The 25982-nt window shown below is 46.4% G+C and overlaps 1 long non-coding RNA gene and 1 other non-coding gene across 2 annotated transcripts; one reads left to right on the forward strand and one right to left on the reverse strand.

Moving 5' to 3' along the window:
• The first annotated feature begins 18390 nt into the window (after nucleotides 1–18390).
• On the forward strand, nucleotides 18391–19498 carry LOC132525313 (uncharacterized). Its single transcript, XR_009542218.1, has 2 exons — nucleotides 18391–18502; nucleotides 18988–19498. It is a non-coding gene; the product is annotated as an uncharacterized LOC132525313 (long non-coding RNA).
• A 5768-nt stretch (nucleotides 19499–25266) lies between these two features.
• Nucleotides 25267–25339, reverse strand: TRNAK-UUU (transfer RNA lysine (anticodon UUU)). Its single transcript has one exon. It is a non-coding gene; the product is annotated as a tRNA-Lys (tRNA).
• Between the last annotated feature and the right edge of the window lie 643 nt (nucleotides 25340–25982).

A 25982-nucleotide genomic window follows, 5' to 3' on the forward strand; every position in this document is an offset into this window, starting at 1 on the left:
TGAACACACAGGATGTCCTTGGACACTTGACTGAAATTGACAGAAAGCCCCTGACCTTTTTCTAGTGAGAGCATTATTCATGTCCTCTGATTAGAATGACAGCCCATTGCTTTTTTCTTCCTTTCCTGAAAACCTATTCATGGAGTAGCGTCTGGGGAGTTTCAAAGCTGGACATGACCTTGACAGCTTCTCTCCCGCCACTCTGCCTGGGGAGCCCTCAGGCATTCAGTGGTATTTCATGGGCTCCTGTGAGCCTCCCAAGAAGTTCCACAATTTCTAGACTAATTTCCATCTAATCACTCTGACGTCTTCTGAGCAGATGTGATTGCCATTTCCTGGCATTTACTCTTTATCCTGCTTCCCTCTGTTGTACACGGCTGTGATTTCTGCCCTCCAGCGTTGGCAGAGGTTTAGAACCAAACACTGGGGATTTCCCTGGTGGCGCCGTGGTTAAGAATCCGCCTGCCAATGCAGGGGACACGGGTTCGAGCCCTGGTCCGGGAAGATCCCACATGCCATGGAGCAACTTAAGCCCGTGCGCCACAACTACTGAGCCTGCGCTCTAGAGCCTGTGAGCCACAATTACTGAGCCCACATGCCACAGCTACTGAGCCCATGCGCCTAGAGCCTATGCTCCGCAACAAGAGAAGCCACCACAGTGAGAAGCCCTTGCACCGCAACGAAGAGCAGCCCCCTCTTGCTGCCAACTAGAGAAAGCCTGCATGCAGCAACGAAGACCCAATGCAGCTAATAAATAAATAAATAAATTTTTAAAAATACCATCAAACACTGAGTCAAGCACTCATGAAGGTCAGAGCTGGGGTGGTCCTTGGGGGGCCTTGTGTCCAATCCCCTCACACGAGAGTTCATTTCAGTTCTTTTCATCCATCATTACCAAGCTGCTCCTCTGTGTCTGGCTCAGTGCCAGGCTCTGGGGGCTCAGAGCTGGCGTTCCTCAGTCTCCCCAGCAGCCCTTGAAGAATTTGTTCACAGTTTGAGAGTAGAAACAGATGGTAAACTTGCCAAATTCGCTCATTAAGATAAGGCTTCAACAGAGGGCTGGATACAGTCCAGGAGTGGGGTTCAGAGGAGGGAATGGCCAATTGAACATGGTGGGGTCAAAGAAAGCAGCATAAGCAGAGGTGATATTTGAAATTTAAAAGTTGACATTTTTAAGGATAATAGTTAAGGTTTTTTTCAGGAAGATGAGGGAGTAACAAACATTTCCAATAGAAACAGTAGCCTAGGAATTCCCTGGGGGTCCAGTGGTTAGGACTTGGCGCTTTCACTGCTGTGGGGACCTGGGTTCAATCCCTGACCGGAGAACTGAGGTCCCACAAGCCATGGGGAACAGCCACAAAAAAAAAAAAAAAAGAGAGAGAGAGAAAGAAACAGTGGCCTGATGGTGCACAGCCTGGGCTCTGGAGTCAGACTGGCTGGGTTTGAATCCACCTCTAACCGGCAGTGTGACCCTGGTCAAGTTATTTATTCATCCTCTCTCAGCTCAGCTTCTTCAGCTGTAAAATTCACAGACACTTGTAAGCAAGTATGTCCCACGCAGTCATGCAGCATGTCAGGGTGCCCTTCCTAAGGTCGTGCTCTTCCCCACTGAGAGTTGTATGTTTGTTATAACAGTTTTCCAGTGGATGACAGTCAAGTGCTTGCTTTCTCATAATATCATGACACTTTGTGACAGATGCAAGTTAAGGGTCTTGAGGAAGTGTGCCTTTTTCTAATTTGCACAAAGACAGCAAGTGGGCTCCAGGTGACCTGATACTCATGGTGTTTTTCTTTCTCCTTTCAAAAGTGAAACTCTTTCTAACAGACAGGGGTCAGAGGAGCCTCAGTCTTTTTGCCTCTCTTAAACTGTCCACCCAGGAGCACTCCTGACTGTTTGGGCCACTATCCACTGGGCTACAGATCTCTGCCTCGGGACCTGGGCCATAGCCCCCTCAATGGGACGTGAACACCTTTCTCCACAGAAGCCCTGGAGGAGATGGGAAGGAACGGGGCCCCTTTCCCCCCTTTTCTCTGCCCCTTCAGTCCCCCTAATTACACATCCAATTGGGCAGGGGATAAACCTTTCTGCACAGAAGGATTGGGCCAATCCTAAAAGGTGCTACAATGTCCAAGGGGAAGGTCAAGGCTCTCCCTCTCTTGACATTTCCCAGCATATGGAAGGGAAACCCTTAGGATTTTTCATAAAAGAGAGGTTCCCACAGGGCACACCCCAGTTTCTAACCTCCCCTCACTTGCTCTGAGATTCACACCTCTTTTCCTCCAAAAGCCTCCTCTTACCTGCCTCCATTGCAGTCCCACAGAAATCCAGTCCCCCCCACAGTCACCCCCAGATCCATCTACTCAGTCCACCCTGACCCCAGACCTGCTGAATCAAGTTCCTGGGGGGGTGAGAACACATATCTGTGCTTTTAACATGTTTCCGGGTAGTTTTTAGATCCGTTGAGTCTTGGAAACTTTTGCCCCTTGGTTCTCTCCTTCAAATGAAGGACGGGCTCAGATTAACCATTCTAATAAGGATTTTATTAAATGCTTTCGTTCTCTTCTTGATGTATGTGAGGTTTGTGTGTGTGATGTGCATGCATGTGAGTGTTGTGGAAGTATGTGAGAGTGTGTGTTTGCGAGTGTGATATATGTGCGTGTGTGTGTGTGTGTGTGTGTGTGTGTGTGTTGAGGGCAGCAGGCAGGCAGGGGGAAGGTGGATCTTAATAGCTATTTTTCTTCTGCTTTCCCTGTATTTTTCAACTTTCAACAGGGAGAAGTTGCTGAAGTAATAATAAGAAATGTTTTTAAGGAATATTGCACTGTCATCCATCTTGAATCTCTTAGTCCCAGCAAATCCTGTAGGCACCCGCTATCCCAGCCTGATACGTCAGTGGGTGAGATCCGACGGACTGCTTTCAGAAACTAAGCTGTTCATAGGAGCCATCTGGAAATGTGGACCCCACCCTGTTCTGTCATCCAGGGCTTGCCCAGATGGCGTAGTAGGGCCTTGGCAGGGTCCTGAGCAATTGATTCCCAGGGCTCCTGGCAGCTTTGGAGCTGGATCCAGGCCAAGGTAGGGTAACCAGGTGCACGTTCCAGCTCTGAGAGAGGCCTGGTGAGAGCCAGGATGGCACAGAGCAGTCCCATCCAAGAGCTGCTCTAGCGCCTCACCTCCCAGGCATGCATTATTCTCCTTGTATTGTTTTTTTTTTTTTTTTTTTTTTTTTTTTGGCGGTACGCGGGCCTCTCACTGTTGTGGCCTCTCCCGTTGCGGAGCACAGGCTCCGGACGCGCAGGCTCAGCGGCCATGGCTCACGGGGGCCCAGCCACTCCGCAGCATGTGGGATCCTCCCACACCAGGGCACGAACTCGTGTCTCCTGCATCGGCAGACAGACTCTCAACCACTGCGCCACCAGGGAAGCCCTTGTATTGTTTTTTGAAATCGGGATGTGTCTGAAAATTTACATGTACGTTTAGTGAAGTGATATTTCTTGGTTTCCCAAAAGGCTCTTATTAAATCTGCGAGTTATACACAGAATGGAGCACAGTGCCTGGCTCATAGTAAAATGTCTGTTAATAAATGAATACACATATGAAAAGGAAAAACTAATATCTATTTTCTTGTAAGAGTAATATGCCTCCCGCTCATCCCAAAGTTAGTGATGTTTGTTTTGGGGTCTCTCTGGGGCTTGATTAGCTGGACACAGTCTCCCTGGGAACGTCACAGAGATACAGTGACCTGTGAGCCTGCCTGAGGAGACAGGCATTTTCCTTCATGTTTTCATACACACAGTGCTCCTCGATCATCTCCCCAAGAGCAGGTGAAATTTCCTGGTACAAAGTTGAAGTTCCGTGCAGGGTTCCGCCGTGTCCAGGCCGCCTCCCATCTAAGGCACGTGGAATTCCTGTCCAGAGCAGGGCTTTTCCTTCAGGAACACCTCTGATCACAAAAAGTAAGGGATGGAACTGAGCAGCCCCAGCGTAGCCAGATGTTAATTTAAAGCAACAGGCACAAAAATAATTAATTTTTTTAAAAAAGCAACAGGCACCTCCTACTCCTATTGCAGGACAAAGGAGTGGCAGTGCTTAAAGGGATACTAAAAAAGAAAAAGGGGATTTATTCCACACGTAGACTATTTCATCACTACAAGAAAATTAAGTGTCTTGAATGATTATCCCTTTGGCCTCAGCAGGGAGTGGCTGAGTCCAGTGGTCTCTAAGTGGGTGCCCTTGGTGGGCTGGGCACCTCCTCTCCCATCCTCTAGCTGCTGTTCCCTCCCACCCCACACACGCACACACACTCTAAACCCCCCTTAGGTGGAAGTAGATGGGAGGTGAGATCCTAGCAGCCAAAGTCAAACCTGACAGGTGCAGACATAACTCGGCATTGGGGCCTTCTTCAAGATAGCTGTCCGGTCATTGGCATTTGTCTTCTGGGAGGGTCCATGGGTCCCTCACAGCCCTTCCCCATCCCTGGGGATCTCCCACCTATGGCACCTTGACATGGCTTTGCCTTTCTGACTGACAGTTCAGCTCCCATTCAACCCGTCTAGGGGTCACCTTCCCTTCTAGAAGGTCCTCTTAACCCTGCTCCTGTCCATGGAGACACACCTGGCCCTAGGAAACAGCCAGGCATTGTTGCCCAGCCAGAGTCTGGGCCCTTCCCAAAGCACGCCATCTCACGACTTGGCCACGAGCGGGTGCTCTATCCAAGCCCCTCACCCATAGACATTTTCAGGTGTGGGTCAGGGACTAGTTCTACACCTGTTACATGTTAAGGCACACAAAGCACATTCTCTGGATGGTTCCCTGGAAGCCCCCTCAGTTGGTTTAAGAAAGGAAGAAGTTCCCCTTTACCCTTCCCACATGGGGGTCGGGATTGGACACAGACGGGGCAGAGATGGACAATATTGTCCACTCTCCAATGAAATCTTCATTTCTTCTTTTTCTGTCAAAGCCTCAGCTTTCGTGTATCTTCACAGTGGTTGTTTTAGTCTCTTAGCTTGTCACGGGTGGGTTGTCTTGCCCTTGGTCATTGGTGCTTCCAAGGACACGCCCAGACAAACAGGAAGCTGTCTCAGCCCTGTCAGGCTTCACTGATTCCAGCAGCCCTTAGATGCACACGGAGTCAGCGGGATGTGGATTCAGATCCCAGCCCTTTGCTTAACAAGCCTCTGGGGCAAGTTACAGAACTCTTGGCTTCAAGTTCCTCACTTGCAAATCAGGTTTAAAAACCCTCAGTTCACAGGGCTTGGGAGAAGTTTAGGGAGATAACATTGCAAGGCATTTGGCACGGTGTCTGGCTTATGATAAATGTTCACTAAACAGGAATCGTTATTCTCACAGTCCTGCTGAGATGTGAGCTTCCTGCTCTCAGCCTGGGAGGCATTCAGGCTTTCAAGGGCTGTTCTGCAGCAGAGATAACCTCGTCCATTTTGCTGCCAGTTGCTAGTTTGGCTCCCTGAAGCGCTGGGGAAAGACCACAGGGGTTATCTTCACACAAGGCCTGGTTCCCATCCTGCCCTATCACACCTCAGCTAGATGACCTTAATATCCCCGAGCTCCAGGTTCTTCCCCTGAAAAGTGAAGACATCAAACTGTCTTGGAAGTAAACCCTCCTTGGCCTCACTGGGCCGTTGTGAGGATGAAATTAGGTGGCATATGGCAGGTGTCTGGCACAAGGCTTGTAGCCTGGGGGCTCTCAGCAGTGGATAATTTCATCACCCTCCCCACTAAGGTGGTATCTGTCACCTACATGTCTTAATCCACAAAACTATTGTGAAGTTTGAAGAAAAGACTATGCAAGAGGGACTTCCCTGGCGGCACGTTGGTTAAGACTCCACGCTCCCAATGCAGGGGGCCCGGGGTTCGATCCCTGGTCAGGGAACTAGATCCCACATGCATGCCACAGCTCAGAGTTCGCATGCCACAACTAAGGAGCCTGCCTGCTGCAACTAAGACCCGGCACAACCAAATAAATAAATATTAAAAAAAAGACTATGCAAGAGTATAACTTATAAAGGGTCGCATGCGTTGTAAAGGATGAGTGGGCTCTGATGATTAGCCCGAAGAATGCAGAGGCCAGAGGGTTTCTGAAAACTTTCTGAAGAAGAAGCCACTTTAAATTTCCTTCCTCAAGGAAGATTCAAAAGAGTCTGTTCTGCTGAAATGTGTATTCCTTTCATAGGAATAGCACACACATGATTGGTAAAGGGGATACAGTGTCCATATTATGTGGAAGTCATATTGATTCCTATGCAGTATATTCCAGCCTGTACACATTTTGAAGCAATTAGGAGCACACCTTCTCACCACTAAAGAGGAAGTTGTAGCATTTTATGAAGACCTTAAAAAACACGGAAAATCCTGCAGAAGTGCTTTTCTCTGGTACAAGTCGTCACTGGTTTAGTGGCTTCATGAACCACAATCCCTTCCAATGTTAGGCTCTCTGGGGAAGTGGAGAGTGCAGATACTTCCTCTGGTATTTAAGAAAAAAAATTTTGTTGTTGTTTTTGAAGAAGTCTAAACCTTAGATTTTTCACTTTGGTGGACCTAGCCTCTGTTAGAGGCAAATGCCATAAAGATCTTACATCTGGGCAAAAAGAAAAAACCTCAGGTTTAAGTCTGCTAGGACAAAGACCATGAGTCTGGGAGCAAATGCTGCTGGTGATTTAGCCCCGCTGCTCTTTTATTGGGATCGGTGCTGGGGTTTTTTGTTTTGTTTTGTTTTGCGGTACGCGGGCCTCTCACTGTTGTGGCCTCTCCCGTTGTGGAGCACAGGCTCCGGACGCGCAGGCTCAGCGGCCATGGCTCACGGGCCCAGCCGCTCCGCGGCATGTGGGATCTTCCCGGACCGGGGCACGAACCCGTGTCCCCTGCATGGGCAGGCGGACTCCCAACCACCACGCCACCAGGGAAGCCCTCGGTGCTGTTTTTGTTAGAGCTCTGCCTACAAAGACCCATAGGTTTTAAATGATCTGCTCCAAATTTTTTGTTAAACCCTTTCGTATTTACACCATGTGATTTTGCAAAAGGATTTTGTTTTACTTTGTTTTGTTTTGTTTTCAGGATCATATATATGGCATTGTGGCAAAAATGCCCACATCAGGATCTGATCAGCAAATCAGAATTACCTAAACCTCCAAGAAGCAAAACTAAAGTGCTTTGGGGGTAGTTCATTCCCCCTCACCTACACATTTTCCAGGCTTGATGAAAGTCATGTTACCAGGGCAAGAGAATATTCCTCACACAGAAAAAAGTGAAACTCAGATATAACCTCCTCCAGGAAGCCCACCCCCGCCCCTCATGCAGCCAAGTTGGTCTAGGTGCTCCTTCTCTGGTTCCCCCAGCTTCCCGTATTTCTCTGTCTCTGCGGCTCAGATTACATCGTGTGGTCATTGCCCATGTCCATATCCGTTCCCACCCCCTAATGTGATGTCACTGGTCTTCCAGGGTCCAGGGCTCAGCATAAGGCCAGCCACTGGGGTGGCATCAGGAAACATTATGAACTGAACAGAATGCTATAGGAGCACAGTTGAGGGCTGGTGAATATAATAGTGTGACTCTTTGCCTGTACTTCTAGTCTTTGAGAATTTATTTCAGAGTTTACCATTGTAAGCCAGTTGTAAGCCTGTTGGAACACTTTTTATAAAGCTTGCAAAGTATTTCAGTTTTGTTTACTCGCTCTGGCACAGGCTTCCTCGCAGCCTAAATATCCCCCTGGGCCTCGGAGAGCTATGTGGATGCATACAAAACCAGGGACAGGGCCCGGAGCGCTGCGTGTGAACAATGAATAAAACCAGGGCAGCAGAGAATGGGAGGGGGGTGATAAAAAAGCCCGGGGCTCTAAATTAAGCCAAGCTCTAAGCCACACTCTGCCATTCACACACATTGTGTGTGAGAGTCCCTTTGCCTCCCTGGGCTGTAGTTTCCTTCTCCGTGGAATGAGGGTCTTGGAGTAGGTTCCATTATTTGTTCAACATAGACAGGTCTTCAGGACCTGCGCAGTCCCACAGAGGAAAAACTGAAGACAAGGCTGCCCTTGGGAGGTCACAGCCTGGAGAGTGAGACAGGCTCGTGCCCACAAGTCCCTGGGTGGATGTAGGAGGAATTAGCATTTACTGAGCACCAGCTGTGTCCTCAGCACTTTATATCTAATGTCTAATTTAATGCCCCCTCTAAGGTAGCCATTATTACCCCCATTTTATAGTGGGGAAACTGAGGCTCAAGAGGTTAAGTGACCACGTGTGCTAGCAAGCAACAGAGCTGGCATTTGAACCCAGGTCTGCCTGACTCTAAAGACCAAGATGGTTCCCACCCAATTTGAACAGTCTATGACTTCATGATTTAAAAAAAAAAAAATTAATTCAGGAGAATGCATGTTCATTTCCTTCCTTAAATTCAGGCTTTTAACTATTTAAATTTTAAAAAAAAATTTTTTTTCTGATTCAGGAAGTGGATAATGTCCTGTTTTAGATTATATGTTACAAAAAGCTGAAAGATGGCTCAGTTGTTCATTCATTCATTCACTCAATCATTCAACAAATACTTATTGAGCGTTTACTATGTACTGACCATGCACTGCTCTAAGCACTGGATGTATCATAATGCACAAAGACAGACAAGGTCTCTGTTCTCATGGAACTGACTTTGTACTGGGAAGCAGATGATAAAGATGAAAACAACTAAATAAGATGATTTCGGTTTATTCTAAATTCTAGGAGAAATGTAATCTAAGAGAATTGATATGGTAAATTTGGGTTCCATCTAAGTTAAGGTAGTTAGAAATGGCCTGAGGAGATGAAATTTGAGCTGAGATCAGGTTGAGAAAGACCTAGCCAAGTGATGATCTAGGGAAAGTGCTTCCTGGGCTGAGGGAATAGTAGGTGAAAAGGCACTGAGGTAGGGCCAAGTGAGAGTCTCTGAGGAACGGAAAGGAAGCCGGTGTGTCTGGAGTAGATTAACAATAGGGAAAGTGGCAGAAAATGACGTAGGAGGGAGATGGGATCATACAGGGCCACGGCACGGAGTTTAGACAGCTAGAGAAAGTCACTGGCAAAAGGTAAGCAAGGTAATGACATTCAGCCTTAGAGATGAGAGGAACAGTAGAGTCATTCTGACCCAAGCATCTCACCTCACATTGGTCCAGCGGAAGAGACCTGCCCAGAGACTAACAGGGTCAGTGAGTGGGAGAGCCAGGAGTTAGTGGGAGACCCCATTCGAGCAGAGCACTCAGCCAAACCACTGACTCCCTGTAATGCAACTGCCCAGCCACTGCCCTGGCCCAGGCCACCAGTGTGTCTTTCTCCTGATCTATTGCACTAACCTTCACTGGTCTTCTGACTGTCACCCTCACCCTCCTAAGGTTAATTGTCCACACAGCGGGCAGAATGAACATGGTAAACCTTCATTTAGATAATGTCTCACCTCTGCTCAACCCCTCTGACGTCCTCCCTGTACCTCACTGTACCTGTTCATTTGTCTCCCCACCAACCCAGAGAGCAGGCCCTTGTCTTAAATATCCCTGGATCCTTGGTGTGCTGGCTAGAGGATGTGGCACATAAAAGGCACTCAGTAAATGCTGAATGAATAAATAAACATGTAAATATAAAATCTGCAAATAAGCACACTAGGTGATTTCATTTCTGTCTACGTAGGGGAATCTATCTGGTTATTATTTATGGATAGCACATTGGCTAAGAGCATGGGCTTTGAACTGGACCTCCTGGGTTCAAATCCTTTCTCATCCAGTTACCAATGCTTTGACCTTGGATAAGTCATTAACCCCTTTGAGTCTCAGTTTCCTTGTCTATCTAGTGGGGATAATAATAGTATCCAACTCACAGTGTTGTTACAAGTATTACACTAGTTGGTATACATAATAAACCATTCTTGGTACCTCTCAACTATTAGTCATTGATATCATTGTTGATATCTCCATATGCAGTGAGGGAAACGAATGCCAGAAAGGTCTAGATGGCTTCAGTGGAGACTCCTGGTATAGGAGACAAAGTGCTGTCTTTGGAAGTTTCCCCTAATTTGCTGGGGCAACCTTGGGCAAGTCACTTCATGCTTCAGAGTCTGTTTCCACATCTGAAAAATGGAGATAATCTTACTCCAGCTGTAGCTTTGAGATTAAGTATATCAAGTTTCTAGCACAGTAACTAGCACCTAATTCCAAAGGCAACACTTTGTTCCTTATGCAACGTTCCTTATGCAACGTTTCCTTTTGCTCTTCTCCCCACTGGCCTGTGAGCTTGCCAAGCACAGGATCCTTGTTAACCGGGCCTGAATCTGCCCACCCGCTCATGCCCAGCACGGAGTCTGGCCCTGTGAACAGACAGTAAACAGTGAATAGAGAATTAATACTTGTGGACTCCGAAGTGGGCTCCCTTCGCCTGCTTCACACATCTGTCCCTTCAGTTTTGTTTTTTCTGCCAGAAATCTGGTCCAGAGAATCATCATCTCTCACGATGGCTATGACAACAACCACCTACTGAGCTCCCCATTCAGAGAAGGGCTTGTCCCTCCAGCTAACTGAACATGGTGCCAGATTTGTCTTTCTAAAGCACAGACCATGTCCCTTGCCTTGCGCAGAAGCCTTCATGGCCCACCAGAGCTGCCCCCCACCCCCAGCTCCTTAGGCTGGTGTTTAAGGCTCACTACAGACCACCCCTGGCTGCCCCTGCCATCATGTCCTCTCTCTCTACCCCTCTCACCTTACACACACACACACACACACACACACACACACACACACACACACACAGAGGCACCAGACTGAATCTTAGTTCCTTGGCATCACTGTGCCTTTGCCCACATTGTGCCCCCTGTCTGGAGCGGCCTCCCAAGGCACCAAACCCCCATATCCCAAGGTCCCACTCTAATGCCACCTCTTCACCTGGCCTCACCCACATGCACAAGCTACAAGTGTCCCTCCTGCACCTAAGTTCCCACAGTGCTTCATGGTGCAGCTCCTCGCCCACTTGCTGCGCCAGATGTTGTATTGTGTTTACCTCTGTGCCTGGGCTAAGTGGGCCCTCAGTGAACGTGACGGACGAACGCGGTTGGCCTCCCCTCTGGAAGGGTAGGGATGTGTCTCCTTCATCTCTGCACCTTTCCTTTCTCACACACACGTTTTCCTGAACACAGCAGGAGCATGATGCATATTTAATAGATGAGCCACCTAGCCTTGCTGTTCTAGTGCGCAAAGGTGTCTTGAATTGGTCTTTGTTCCTCAGTCCTGCTGACGGCCCAAGGTCAGACCACACTGTCGTTCACTTGGACTGTTAGGCCCCCTAGCAGTGTCTCCCTTCTTTCCTTTTGAGCCTGCACAGACTATCGGAGTGACCCTTCTCAAACAGAAGTCTCATCATGATGCTGCAAACCTTTCATTAGCTCCAAGTGCCACAGGATGAAGCCTCAGCTGCCTTCCCCTTCAGCCTAGTCTTCTGCTCCCCCAGGTTCCCTTGCCCCCCGCCCCACATACTGCCTCTCATTCCTCCAGAGTTACTGTAATCCCGTGGCGACCCTGTGTTGTTTCAGGCCTCTGTGTCTTGACATACGCTGTTCCCTCTTCTTCAAATGACACCCCACCTCCACTCACCGTCCCCCAACATCTGATAAACAGCTGCCCATGCCTCAAAACCCAGTTCTGACGAAAGCTTCCTCTGTGAAGGAGGAGGTGGCTCAGCACATGAGCAGCCCCCAGTACTAACCATACATCCACCCCACAACACTGGGCATTCACTGTGCACCAGACATCCCCTCTAGGCAGCCGCTGCACTGGCCAGATTCCTGAGGTTGCAGTCGTCACTGTGTCGATATGACCTGTGCTTGCACCTGCCTCGTTTCCTCGCCCGGAGCCCTGAGGTCCGGGCTGCGGCCGGCTGTCATCACGGAGTGCCCCTTGTCCCCTAGTGCTCGCAAGGTGCTGGCACACGTGGAAGACCTGTAAACGAGCCACACTGAGTGCAGGGGAGTGGAGGGGAGGAAGTCAAGCGGGGGATGGGGTGGGACAATGTCGAAGGTTTGACCCAAGGCTGCCAGGGCCTCTCGAATCTTATTTCAGAGTCCAGGATCCTCCTGGTTACAGCAAAAGATGCTTCAGCTTCGGCTGTCCTGGGGCTCCTGCTCAGGCTTTGGGTGAGTGGTTCTCAGTGGCAAAGTCCTCAGGAAGTTCCCTGCAACCCCCAAAATGCTGGGCCAGTGAACAGGTCGCACAGGCTGCTGACAGCTCAGCACAGTGCGAAATGCGGCAAGAAATAAGTCAGTCTGGGGCTTCCCTGGTGGCGCAGTGGTTGAGAATCCGCCTGCTAATGCAGCGGACACGGGTTCGAGCCCTGATCTGGGAGGATCCCACATGCCGCGGAGCAACTAGGCCCGTGAGCCACAACTACTGAGCCTGCGTGTCTGGAGCCTGTGGTCTGCAACAAGAGGGGCCACGACAGTAAGAGGCCTGCGCATGGCGATGAAGAATGGCCCCCGCTCTCCGCAACTGGAGAAAGCCCTCACACAGAAACGAAGACCCAACACAGCCAAAAATAAATAAATAAATAAATTTAAAAAAAAAAAAAAGAAAAGAAATAAGTCAGTCTGGCATTGGCTTCAACCATGCAGACCCTCAATGTGTCATTCTTCTCTTTAACAAAGCTTTGCCGATACTTGCTATGTGCTTGGCACCGAGCACAGAGAGAGAAATTAGATGCTTCCTGCCCTGGAGAAGCGGCTTGTCTGGGGAAGCAGGCTGTGTGATCCAAGACACTTCCTGGAACAAGTAAGTCACCACGTGGCTAAGTCCCAAATAGCAGGTTCCTGAAGGAAGAAGGAGTCTGGTGCATTCCAGGAACTGAGAAGACAAGTGGGGAGCACCTGGAGATCAGGGCCAAGATCCCAAGGTGAACCTGAAGAGACCCTGCAAGGTGGAGGGAGGGGGAGGGGCACAGCCTTGGAACTATAATAACAGCTAACATTTGTGTGGCACTCGTTATGTGCCAGGCACTCTTCTAGACATTTTACATGTGTGAACTCCTTTAATTGTCCCAATAACCTGTAAGGGTAATAATTGTGATTATTATCCTGTGAGTCAAGGGAAGCCATTGAATTGTGTCAAGAAGGGAAAAGAGATCAGATCTGTGTATGAGAAACTTCCCTCTGGCTCTGGTGTGGAGCACTGAAGGGGGTCAGAGTAGATGCCAAGAGGCCCATCAGGAGGCCCACACTAGTGGTCCAGGGTGGTGCTGGGGGGCGGGTGGAGAGAAGGGAGCGTATCTGAGAGCTGTTGAGGGGGAGAGTTGACAGAACTGGTTAGCAGTTACTCATTAGCAGTACTCAGCCCAGGTCTCTGACAAACCTCCCCTCCTCCTCCAGGCAAGTTAAGGCCCCTCCCCCAGGCTGGCCCAGGCCTTGCTTCCTTCTAACAGTCCTGATCATACCCAACACCAGACTCCAGGTCAGTTTTCCAACAAGCAGATCACAAAAAGTCAGCTGCCCAAATGAATAATTCCCCAAACCACCACTTTGCCAAATGGCTTATAAGCCAGAAACTAATTCATCAAAAGCCAAATCATTCAAAGTTAATTCCCTAAGTTTGCTTGTTTCTTTTGAAAACTCTTATGCAATTTATAGCAGTTGGTATTAGGTGGGATAGACATTTTTTTGTATTAATATTAAGTAGGCAAAAAAGAAAACTTATAAAACATGCATAAAGTATTTAACAATGATACAACAAAACTGCATCCAAAACCAGTTTTTAAAAATGAACACTACCAAAAACAATTTTTATATTAAAAAAAATGAACATTACCATTACCTTGGAAACCCCGAGTGCCCCTCCCTCATCCCATCGCCTTCCTTCTCATCCCAGAGATAATCACTCTCCCAAATGTTCTGCCTTTCTCTCTTGCTTTTCTTTATAACAACATAATTGTACCTTTAAAGAGTATCGGTTTTTTTGTTTTTGTTTTTGTTTTGCGGTACGCGGGCCTCTCACTGTTGTGGCCTCTCCCGTTGCGGAGCACAGGCTCCGGACGCGCAGGCTCAGCGGCCATGGCTCACGGGCTTAGCCGCTCCACGGCATGTGGGATCTTCCCGGACCGGGGCATGAACCCGTGTCCCCTGCATTGGCAGGCAGACTCTCAACCACTGCACCACCAGGGAAGCCCAGAGTATCGTTTTTTCAGTTTTGCATGTTTTTAAACTTTATATAAAAGGAATTAGAGCACACCTGTTTTCTGTGACATTTTTTTTATTCAACATTATGTTCCTGAGATTCATACTTGTTAATGCATAGAGTCCTGATTCATTCATTTTCTTGGTTGTATAGTATTCTGTTTTATGAATACATTATAATTTATGTATCCATCGAGTTGAGGAAAACTTAAGATGGTTCCAGTGTTTTTCCATTACACATAGTGCTAGTAGGAACATTCTTGGATATGTCTCCTAGGGCACATATGCTATGGAATTGATCTAGTTCATTCTTTTTTTTTTTTTTTTTTTTTTGCGGTATGTGGGCCTCTCACTGTTGTGGCCTCTCCCGTTGTAGATCACAGGCTCCGGACGCGCAGGCTCTGCGGCCATGGCTCACGGGCCCAGCCACTCCGCAGCATGTGGGATCCTCCCGGACCGGGGCACGAACCTGTGTCCCCTGCACCGGCAGGCGGACTCTCAACCACTGCGCCACCAGGGAAGCCCCGATCTAGTTCATTCTTTACAACAATCATATGAGGTACATATAATTAGCCTCATTTATAGATAAAGTAACTGAGGTTCAGAAAACTTCAATGACTAAAGATAGGAGTCTAATAAGAAGTGTGAGGCTTTTATATATTGAATCTCCCCACCTCATGAAGTGGTCTCTCAGTGGAGAAACCCACCCTCTGACCCATTCCCTAAGCAAAGAGTTGCTCTCTGGACAACTTCTAATCCCTGTCCCTTCCCCCCACCCCCCATCCCATTCCTCACAGCATCCCACCAGTCCTTCCCTCCAAACCTCATTTCTCCTTGTCCCCTCCCTTTCTATGCCTAAACCCCACTACTGTCCAGGTTTCAAATTGATGCTGACCACCCCCTGAGTTAAAACCAAGAGCCAAGGACCTTATCTCCCACCTACTCTTCCCACCTTTCTTATCTCTCAGCCTCTTGCCCCCAGGTAGGCATCTTCCCTCCCCTTCTGACGACACACACCTCTGCGCTACTCTGAGAATCCTGATTACTCTGCCTAGGATGCAGTGTATCCCTCTCCCAGACGGAGTCCTTTGAGCAAGGGTCTTTCATGTCTATTTCCACAGCAGTTCCAGAGGGCTTCTCTAGTGATATTTACACCTTATATCTCATGTTATTAAGGACCTGTCTTATTCTCCTTTATCTCCCTGGGCCTTGCACAGAGTGAGTAACAAATATTGAATGAAAGGATTGATTTTCACCCAAACCACTTCCTGTGCCATGCCTGGATTAATTTCAGTTACTGTTTACTGATCTGCTTTAAAGTGCCAAATGCTGTGCAAAGCCCTCCTGCTCTGAGCAAGCCGAGTCATTCTCTCCATCTCATCTCTCCAGGCTCAAGCAAAGGGCCTACCCTGCATTTGCATCTATACTACCTTGCTGGCAACAGTCTCCTCTGAGATATCCTAAAGTTCTAGCCCCTAACAAAAAGCACTAACATTCACATAGCTCTTTCGAGTTTAAGCAGCACTGTCAGACGCATTTGATCTGTCCAACCATTCAGTGCTACCGGTGTCATGATCTCCATTTTGCAGATAAGAAAACCAAAGTCCACAAATATCAAGTGACTCACCCTGATCCACACAGAAAGACTACAGAATTGAAGCCAGGTTTTCTAATTTGAGCCCTTGCCTTTCCACTATATTTAGCCATCTTCGCCATGAAGCCTTTGTCAAGGCAATGGAAATTGACATGGTAGAGTGGTGTGGTGGGAAAGGATGCCAGCTTGGGGTAAGTCGGCCTTTGAGTTTGACTTTGAGTTTGAGCTTCGTCGCTTAGTAACTGTGTGACCTTAATCAGGTCACCAACCTCCCTAATCCTGAGTGCTTCATCTGCAAATGGGGCAGTAGCACCTACCTCACAAAACTACAAGGATTCAATGAAAAAAATGTGTGTGAATTGCCTTACATGTAGTCAGGGCTCAGTAAATCTTAGTCCCTTACCTGGCCCTTCCCCCAAACTCTATGACAATAATCCAGTACTCCAAGTTCTGAGCCTTTTATGTGCATGCTGGGGACTGCTCACCCACAGAAGATGGAGACACTGAGTTCAGCACAATGGACAAATGCATAACTTCCTCACTCTTGGGTCCTGGTCTTTTGTGTTCCTCTGGTTGGTTGGTTGCCTTTTGAGACTTTTGAGAGCATATATGTTTGGGTTTGCCCACAGCTTTATGCAGCATGGTTTAGCTACAGAGCATAGTCTTAGCATTCCTTCTCCCATAATGAACCCTTCACCCTGCCCAACAGCTATCAAGCCGCAAAGGAGTTTGTGGTTCCTTGAAGCCCACATCACCTTCAGGGGATTTTTTTGTAGCTGCTTTTCATCTCAGAAATTATCCCCTGGGCTTCCCAGGTGGCGCAGTGGTTGAGAATCTGCCTGCCAGTGCAGGGGACACGGGTTTGAGCCCTGGTCTGGGAGGATCCCATATGCCGCGGAGCAACTGGGCCCGTGAGCCACAACTACTGAGCCTGCGCGTCTGGAGCTTGTGCTCTGTGACAAGAGAGGCCGCGACAGTGAGAGGCCCGCGCACCGCGGTGAAGAGTGGCCCCCGCTCGCCGCAACTAGAGAAAGCCCTCGCACAGAAACGAAGACCCAAGACAGCCAAAAATAAAAATAAATAAATAAATAAAACTTGTACTACATGCCAGACGCAGGACAAATTTAAAGGAGAAAATTAAGAAAAAGGAAAGAAAAGAAATTATCCCCTTCCACACAGATGGTTGGTCTATCAGTCCATTTCTGGAGACTTAACTGTGTGCCGGCTCATGTACCGCACATCAGAAATAACTACTATAATGACTGAGGCTGCCAGTTACTGGGCATTTATAATGTGTGCAATAGCACTATGTGCATTATACACATGATCTCATCTAATCTTACTAAAATATTGGGATGGGTGGCTACTCCATTTCAAAGATGAGAAAACTGAGGATTAGAAAGGCTTGGTAACCTGTTCAAGACTGCACTAGTTGCAGAACTATGGTTCAAAACCCTGTCCGATTCCAAAGCTCAGAGTTCTTTCCCTGCCATAGAAATCTCCCCAGTCTCTTAATGCGAGATAGAAACCCAGAAACAAACACCTCATTCGTTGCAGATAGCCCTTTGTTTCTGATTATGAAAATTGGTTCAGAATATAAAGCCCTACTCTGGGGAGGAGGGGTAAGGAACTGGGGTGAGAGGAAGACTTACTTTTTGAGTACTTTTTTGTACTTGGTGAATTTTTGAACTGTGTAGTTACTTTTCTTTTAACCTAATGACGGGAGGCGGGGAGGGAGGCGGGGGGGGTATGCCACCCCCAAACGTGCCACTTTGGCATGTGGGTTATTTTGAGCTGAAGGCAGTCAAGACCCAGCACTTAGGAAAAGCTTTTTACCTCTCCCTTAACGGCCTAAAACAATTTAGAGTGGTGGCCTGAACCAAGAAGACAGCTGTTACCAGAGACAAGTATTTCATCTGAGAGACATATCCGCGTGGCAGCGCAAACATCTGCTCTTCTCACCTTTCTGTGAATTGCTTCCCCCTCTTTGAAGACCCAGACTCCTATCCCTTTCCTTAGCTCAGGATGGTAGATAAACCTCAATTGCCCGGTTGCCTTTGAGTCTCATATATTTGCAGAAATTTGTTTTTCTTCTATTAATCCGCCTTTTTATTATGGGGGTGGGACGTCTCAGCCAAGAACCTAGAAGGGTAGAAGGAAAATTATTTTTCCTCCCCTACACCAGTTTTTTTAAACCAATTAAAACATAGTAGAACATTTTGAAAATACAGCTAGTAATAAAAATCATTCCTAACCCCACTTCACACAGATACTCACATCTGCCCTTTTCGCTAGGCACACGCTAAAAAATGGGATATTTACACATGCCGTTTTTTGTAACCTGCTTTTTTTCTCATAATACTATCTTATGACATTACTTTTCATGTCTATGAATATAGATCTAATGGTACTGATGCAGTTCAGGTGGCTTCCAAGCCCCTTTATATGTGAGAATGCTGAGATGAATTTTGAACGGGAGTTTGCAGCATCCTGTCACAGCGGGAGGCAGGGACAGCGGGCTCACCGCAGGGCATGCTGGGCCCTGTGCTGCTGGCTCAGGGAACCGAGAGGCCAGGGGCGGGGCCCGGGCCGGAAGGCGGGCCCGAGGGTGGGTCCGGGCCGGGTCAGGGCTGGTGTCCGCTGGTCTTTCCACTTCAAGCTCACTGGCGTGGCTAGAGTTGAGTGGAGTAGTGATCGAGCTGCGGAGGTTCATGGCTGGGATCTGCTCCTGGAGGGTAACTTTGGTTCCCCTCTGGCACTAAACTCGGTGGCACCGGCGGGCGGGCGTCCCCGCCGGGGAGAGTTGCAGACTAGGTTACGCGAGTGCCCAGAGCTTGCTAGACTTCAGACCTGCGGGCGCCCATGGCGCAGGTCAGTCATTTTGACAATGAGGCCCCCAGGCAGCCAGGAGGCTTGCGGAGGCGACCACCGTCAGGGATGGTGGTGGAGTGGCCCAAGGGGAGATTTAGGACATTTCTGGACCCCACAGCGTCTATTCTCCGTGTTCTTAATGAAACCTTTTAAAAATTAGGAAATAAGACGTACACAAAAATAGAATAATATAACCAGTCTCTATGTACTCATTACCCAGCTTAGTCACATCTTAGTATTTTCCTATATTTGCTTCAGCTGTTTTGTTCTTTAGGCAATGAAGCATTAAATATACAGCTGAATGTCTCTGTGTAACCCTCCCTAATTGCGTTTCCTTCTCTCCCTGTAGGTCGTTGCCATCTTGAATTTGGGGTTTATCAATTTATCAACTCAATGTGTGTTTTTATGTTTCTAGTACATACGTATTTATCCACAAAAATAGACGGCATGTTTTAATCTTTATGTAAACGGTATTCTCCTGTAACTATTCCTGAATTTCCTTTCATCCCCCCTCAATATTTTTGAGATTCATTCAAGATAACTGCTGTATAATATTTCATTTTGTGATTACACTCCAGTTCATTTAAACATCCCTCTGTTCAATAGATAATCACACAGTGAACATTCTTGGACTTGCCTCCAAATACACAGGTGTGATAATTTTTTAGGACATATTTCTAGGAGTGTACTTGCTGAATCATGGTGTACGCACAGCTTCACCTTTGCCAGACAGCGCTCCCCAGTGATCATAAATCATTTTACATTCCTACCAGCAATGTATAAAAGTTCATATTGTTCTATGTGGTTGCCAAACTTGATTTACTTTAATAAAGCTTTAAAAAGTTTCTTTTTAAACCAAGTTCAAATTGCATCTCTTCTCTTTGCTTTCAGTTATACCCAGTATGAATTATTTTGCCTCTCTAAGCCTGGGTTTTCTTATCTGTAAAATGGGGATAATGATACTTACATTGCTATGATGAGTAGGAGGATTAAAGAAAATAATGCATATAAAAATGCATACTCAAATGCCTGGCTAAAATTTGGTAGGTACTCCAAAAATAGTAGTAGTAAGAGGAGTAATAGTAGTAGTAATAATAATAATAATAATAAATGGCAAATTTGTATTGAGTTCTTGCTATGTGTCAGGCCTCGTCCTAAGTGCTTGAAGCTCATTGTCTCAATTACTTGTAATAGCAACCATATGAGGTTGGTATAAGTATTAGCATAGTTTTTCAGGTGAGGGAGCCAAGGTGTATATAGTTCAAGCAAATTGCTCAGTCACAGAGACAGTAAGAGGTACTGCTGGATTCAAATCTCAGGTTTGTCAGAGAGTTTGGACTTTGAAACTGCAGACAACGGAGAATCACTGAAGGAGAATAATTCATTCATTTGCCTGACAGCGGTTTGTGCTACCCTATAAATAGTGATCATTATTATTGTGTTGACGAGGCAGTGTAGAGAGGAGGAAGGAGAAAATGTTGGAGTTAGATGACCCACTTTGTGCCTGGCTCCGTGCTAGGCATTATGGATGCACTAGGGACCAAAACACTTTCCTTGAGGTTGCCTGGAGTCTGGTTCAGTGTTTCTCAAGACCTGGTTCCTGGACCATCTGCCTGTCAATGACCCTGGCTGCCTGTTCAACATGCAGATTCCCAACTCCCCCCTCCCCAGAGATTCTGATTCTGTAGGTTTCTGGAGAAACATTATGAGCAGAGATTCTGACATTCACATAAGTTTGAGAGTCACTGATCTTGCTGGTGAGGAAGACAAGTAAACAGATGGCTACAATACAGAATGATAAGAGTTACAAAGGCAGGTCCTGGAAGAGTTTCTGGAGGAAGTCCGGTCTAAGCTGAGACCTGTCAGATAAGAAAAAGCCAAGGGGGCAGAAAGGAAAGGGTAGATTCAAGCTGAAGGGAAAATGAGAGAAGTGGCTCTTTTAGAGAAGAGAATTTTAAAGTATTTTAGTGTGACTGGAGTGCAGAATGAAGCAATGAGGCTGCAGAAGTGGGCAGAAAAGTCACAAAGGTCACAGAGCCTTGCTGGTCATGTCAGTGAGTTTGGACTACCCTACAGGGAGTGGGAAATTTATTTTTTGGGGGAGAGGGCATCGATAGTTTTGAATTTAAGAAAGAACCCTGTGGGGACTGCCCTGGTGGTCCAGTGGTTAAGACTGCGCTCCCAATGCAGGGGGCCCAGGTTCGATCCCTGGTCAGGGAACTAGATCCCGCATGCCACAACTAAAAGCCCGCATGCTGCAACTAAAAGATCCCGAACACTGAAAGGAAGATCCCGCAGGCAGCAACGAAGATCCTGCACGCAGCAACGAAGATCCCGAGTGCCGCAACAAAGACCCAGTGCAGCCAAATGAATAAATAAATATTAAAAAAGAAAAAAAAGAAAGAACCCTGTGGTAGACACAATGTAAAGAATAGGCTGCAGGACTGGAATAGGGCAAGAATTTCCTCAGGGCAATCAGGAAGGGAACAGGCACTACTGACTAGGACTGAGACAATGGCAGGGAGAGAAGGTGGGAAGTGGACAGATACGAGAATCCATACGGGTGATAACTGATTGGATACGGCTGGATGGGGATAGGAAGGAGTTAAGACTTTCTTTAGCAAACTGGGTCAATGGTTGTGAATTTCATCATAGTTTAAAAAAAACACTGGAAGAGAAACCAGTGTGGAGGGAAAATGACAAGATCACTGTAGGACATACTGAATTTGAGATCCTTATGAAATACCCAAGTAGAGCCGTCCAGAAGATAGGTGGAAATCCTGCTAGTTACTCACTCACTATCCTCTCCCCCTTCTTCTCTCCTAACAGAAGCCAGCTTTGTTTGGGACAGTGAAGTGCCCAATTAAAACATTCACCCTCCTAGACTCTCTTGCCAGTCTTCCCAGACTCTCTGTGGTTGGTTATGAGATCCAGTTCTGACCAATAAGCTCTAAGTGGACATCCTCCAGCGGAGGTTCTGGAAAAGCTATTGTTTTCCTGATAACAACGTACAGGCCCAGGTGGCATTTGCCCTTCACCCTGTCCTTCCCGCTTCCTGCCTCAACAGGGTTGCGATGCTTGGACAAGATACAACCATTTTGTAACTTTGAGGATGAAGGCTTATGCTAAGGAAGGTAGAGGAGGGAGACAGAAGGATTTGGACATTATGGAGCTGTTATATGGCCCTGGGCTGTTTACCATCTGAGAAAAATAAACCCTAATTTAGTTAAGCCATGGGGACTGGTTTTCTGTCACCTGCACAAAACATGATCTTAATTGATTCAAGGGCGAAAGCTCTGGAGACCGATCTGGGTTAGAGATAACGATTTAGGTCAGCATCTAGATGGTAACTGACAGTGTTTGGGTCGATACAAGAAAACCAGGCACCCAAAACGCACAAAAGTAAGAGATTCTTATGGGTTAAAGGACAGAGAGGGCTCAGTTTGTGGGCAATGTTGAAAGGCGGAATTCCTGTTCACAGGGCAAGTGTCTTTAGGTTACTTTTTTGTTGTTGATGTTTCCATAACCTCATTCAAAACAAAACAATCCATTTAGGGCTATTCAATTCATACTCAACCCCCCTGAAATTTATTTTGTAACAACTTTCCAGGTGCTTAAGCAAGGGCTGATGACTCTGGTCACAAGTGTGGTGACTTACTTCCCAGGGTGTGGCATGTCTGGGGCTCGGGAGCTGACTTGGTAAACCTCAGCTGTCCTCTGTTTTTCCTGGAGCAAGTACCCCTGGAGTTCCTTCTGGGAAGGTTGGTGCGAGGGCTGCTGGCCCAGGACCTGTGTCGAACCTATCTTTTGTCAAGATTATTTGTCACAGCGTCCTAATTGATTAAGAAGCCAATCAGGCTAATTTTCCTGATTCCTCACTTCTCCCCACCTTGCCCCCAACAAAAAAAATCTCCAGGCCAGAAATCTATTCTCGCTAACACATGGAAACATGTTATTCCCTCTCTTGAACACTTTTGTGGTCTCTAGGATAAAGCCCAAATGCCTTATTACAGCATATTAAGCCTCAATCTTTCCATCCTCCATCCCTGATAATTGCCTCCACCACTCCCCCATCTCTGCACACATGGGCAGCCACCCTGAATGTCTCATTCTGCCCACATTCCTCTTGCCCTTTCAAGCCCTTGCAGGCTGTTTTCTTGCCCAATAATGCTTTCTCCATCTCCTGCACTAACTGCCTACCCACACATACTCATTGCAGCCAGATTCATTTGCTGGTCTTCCAGCAGCCAGGAGTAGCTGGAAATCCAGGAGCAGTCCACTTCCTACTTCTCCCTCAGTCCCTCTGCCCCCCAGCCCCAGTCTCTCTCCAACTCCTGTTGATTCTATCCCCTAAACATCTGTAAATGTGTCCTCTCCTCTCTGTCACTCCTGATACTAACCAAATCACTGCAAGTCTCTTTAGGAGCCTCCATGTCTTCAGTCTTTCCGAATTCAATCAATCCATCCTCCCCTCTGCACATTTACCCAGGTCGATCTCTTCCTTAAAACCCTCTAGGTCCCTAAGGGAATCGTCCCTGCAGAACTCTCAAGCCTCATTTGCTACGTTCCAGGAGTTGAGAAAGTTCAAATCCAGTGTTGTCCACAGTCCTCTCTGTCCTGCACAGCCCCTCTTCTGAGCTCCTGCAGGACCAGCCTGGCACAGTACTTAAGAACATGGCCACTGGCACCAGAGTGCCTAGATTCCAGCCTCTGCTCAGCCACTATTAGCTGGGTGCTCTTGGGTGAAACCTCACCATGTCAGTTTCATTACTGGTAAATGAGAGCTAAAGGTAGCCCGCATTCATGGGGTTGTTAGAAAGATCGTAGAAGGTAATGTTGAAAAGTACTTAGAACAGGGTCAGGAACAGAGTAAACATTACATAAGTGTTAACTATTATAATTGTTAGTTACACCTCATTTCTATGCTTGAAATGTGTCTATTTTGTCCTCTTCTATTGTCTAGAATAGTGCCAGAGACACTGGCAGCAGATGGCTGTGGCTAGAGTATGGGAGTGGGGGACAGACTGTGAGAGGAAATAACAGGGAGACTAGGGGCCAAGGAAGTTTAGCTACCTCAAGGAATGTGAAATTGGCTTTTTGTTTTCTGTAATCCAAGTTTCATCTTAGTTTAGAAACAGGTCTTATGGGAAAATCAGGCCCAAATGTTCCCCAGTATCTTCCCTGTGCCTAGTGGACAGTATGATTCCCTGTGCTTCACCAAGGACGCTTTCTCCTCCCTTCAGAGTAATAATACCACGATACCCTCAGATGTACTGATCTCATTCCATTTCCAGGTACTGTATTTAGCAATTATTTTTTGAATTTAATCTAAACATGAAGTGGGTACTACTGCTTCGCCATTTTATAGATGGGGAAACCTTAGAGAGGTTAAATTACAGCTTATTAAGAGGTGAGTTTGGGATACAAGGTCATGTTTGCCACTTTCCAAAGCCAATACCCTTAATGCTATTCAGGTTGCTTCATAAAAGTGGATTTGTCACTTAATCTGAAAAATATCTTCAGATTTGCTCACATGCTAGACCCAGTTCTGGGCACTGGGAACATAAATTGAATATAGGAGCTCCTTTCTCTCCAGGAACTCATAGCTGCCTTGTGGGTACAAACTAGTCAGCAGGCAATGAAGCCAAGTGTGGGAAATGCACAGGGACCTAGAAAGCAAGGGGAGGGAAGCATTAACTCTGCCTGAATAGTGGGGCTTGGGGTCCAGCCATAGAAGTGGCAGTTAAGTCTCAAAGTTTGGGATTGGGAGTGATGATCACACTAATGATGTTTCTGGAAACAAAAGCATCGGCAGGTGCATAAAACATTTATTCTTTAATGCTTATCATGTACTGTAAGTGACAACAGGAAGCTCCAAAATGATCTGTATTATTTTATTCTATTTTAACAAAACAATACATGTCTATGGCTTAAGAAAACATACACACATGGGCTCCCCTGGTGGCGCAGTGGTTGAGAGTCCACCTGCCGATGCAGGGGACACGGGTTCGTGCCCTGGTCTGGGAAGATCCCACATGCCGCGGAGCAGCTGGGCCCGTGAGCCATGGCCACTGAGCCTGCGTGTCCAGAGCCTGTGCTCTGCAACAGGAGAGGCCACAACAGTGAGAGGCCCGCGTACCGCAAAACAAACAAAAAAACATACACACACACAGAAAAATGTTTGACCAGTTATATACCAAAATATCAGTATTATCAGTGGTTACTACCAAGTGATGAAATTTCAAGTGATTCTTTATATATACATTTTTTAAATTGTGGATTATATTTTTATTTGTATAAATACATTTTATATTATGAAACATAATTTTATTGTAGAAATGTAAATTGGTACAACCACTTTAGAAAACTATTTGGTGTTATCTAATAAATTTGAAGATGCAAAGACACTTCCATTCACAGGTAACATGTTAAAATTTGCACACGTCTATCAGATTTGTAAAAATGAAGGTTCAGGGTAGAATTGGTTATAATAGCGAAAATGGGAAACAACTTATATCCATCTCAGAAAAATGGATAAATCCACTGTGGCTGTCATACAAGAGAAGACTTTTTTTATTTTTAATTAAAATTTTTTTTTTTTTTGGCCACACTGCTTGCGGGATCTTAATTCCCCGACCAGGGATCGAACCCTGGCCCACAGCAGTAAAAGCACAGTGTCCTAACCACTGGACCACCAGGGAATTCCCCAGAAGACTTATTATAAAAGACTAAAAATGAAGAAACTACAGATTTATGGCATAACATGGATGACTCTTAAAAGAATAATGTGGAGCTTAAAAAAGCAAATCTCGGAAGAATATTTATTATATGAGTTCACTTTTATAAAATTCAAAAACATACAAAATTTATGCTCAGGGATACATTCATGTGATAAAAGTATATAGAAAAGTAAAGGAATGATAAAAACAAAATTCAGGAAGGTGGTTGCTTCTGGAAGGAGGAAAGTGATGAGATTGGAGGACACACAAGGGCTTAAGGAATCAAGTTCTATCCCTTAAGCTGGGTGGTGGCTATATCAAGATTCACTTCATTATTATTCTTGATACTTTATATATAAGTGATATATTATTTTATATATCATGTATTTCATAATAAAACTTTCCCTTATCTATATTGTTAATTTTTTCATAATGAATGTGTATTGCTTGTTATATTAAACAGAAAGTAAATAACAAATGTAGTAACACTTTAAAAATTCTTCTTCTCTTGTACCTTTTCCATCCTTGTCTTTTTATGTCATTCATTCACCACATATTCATTGAGGACTTAATCTGTATCAAACTGTATGTTGGGGATACAGTGGTGTTACATGGTGCCTGTACT

The sequence above is a fragment of the Lagenorhynchus albirostris genome, chromosome 9 (assembly GCF_949774975.1).
Source record: "Lagenorhynchus albirostris chromosome 9, mLagAlb1.1, whole genome shotgun sequence".
NCBI classification, from domain to species: Eukaryota; Metazoa; Chordata; class Mammalia; order Artiodactyla; family Delphinidae; genus Lagenorhynchus; species Lagenorhynchus albirostris.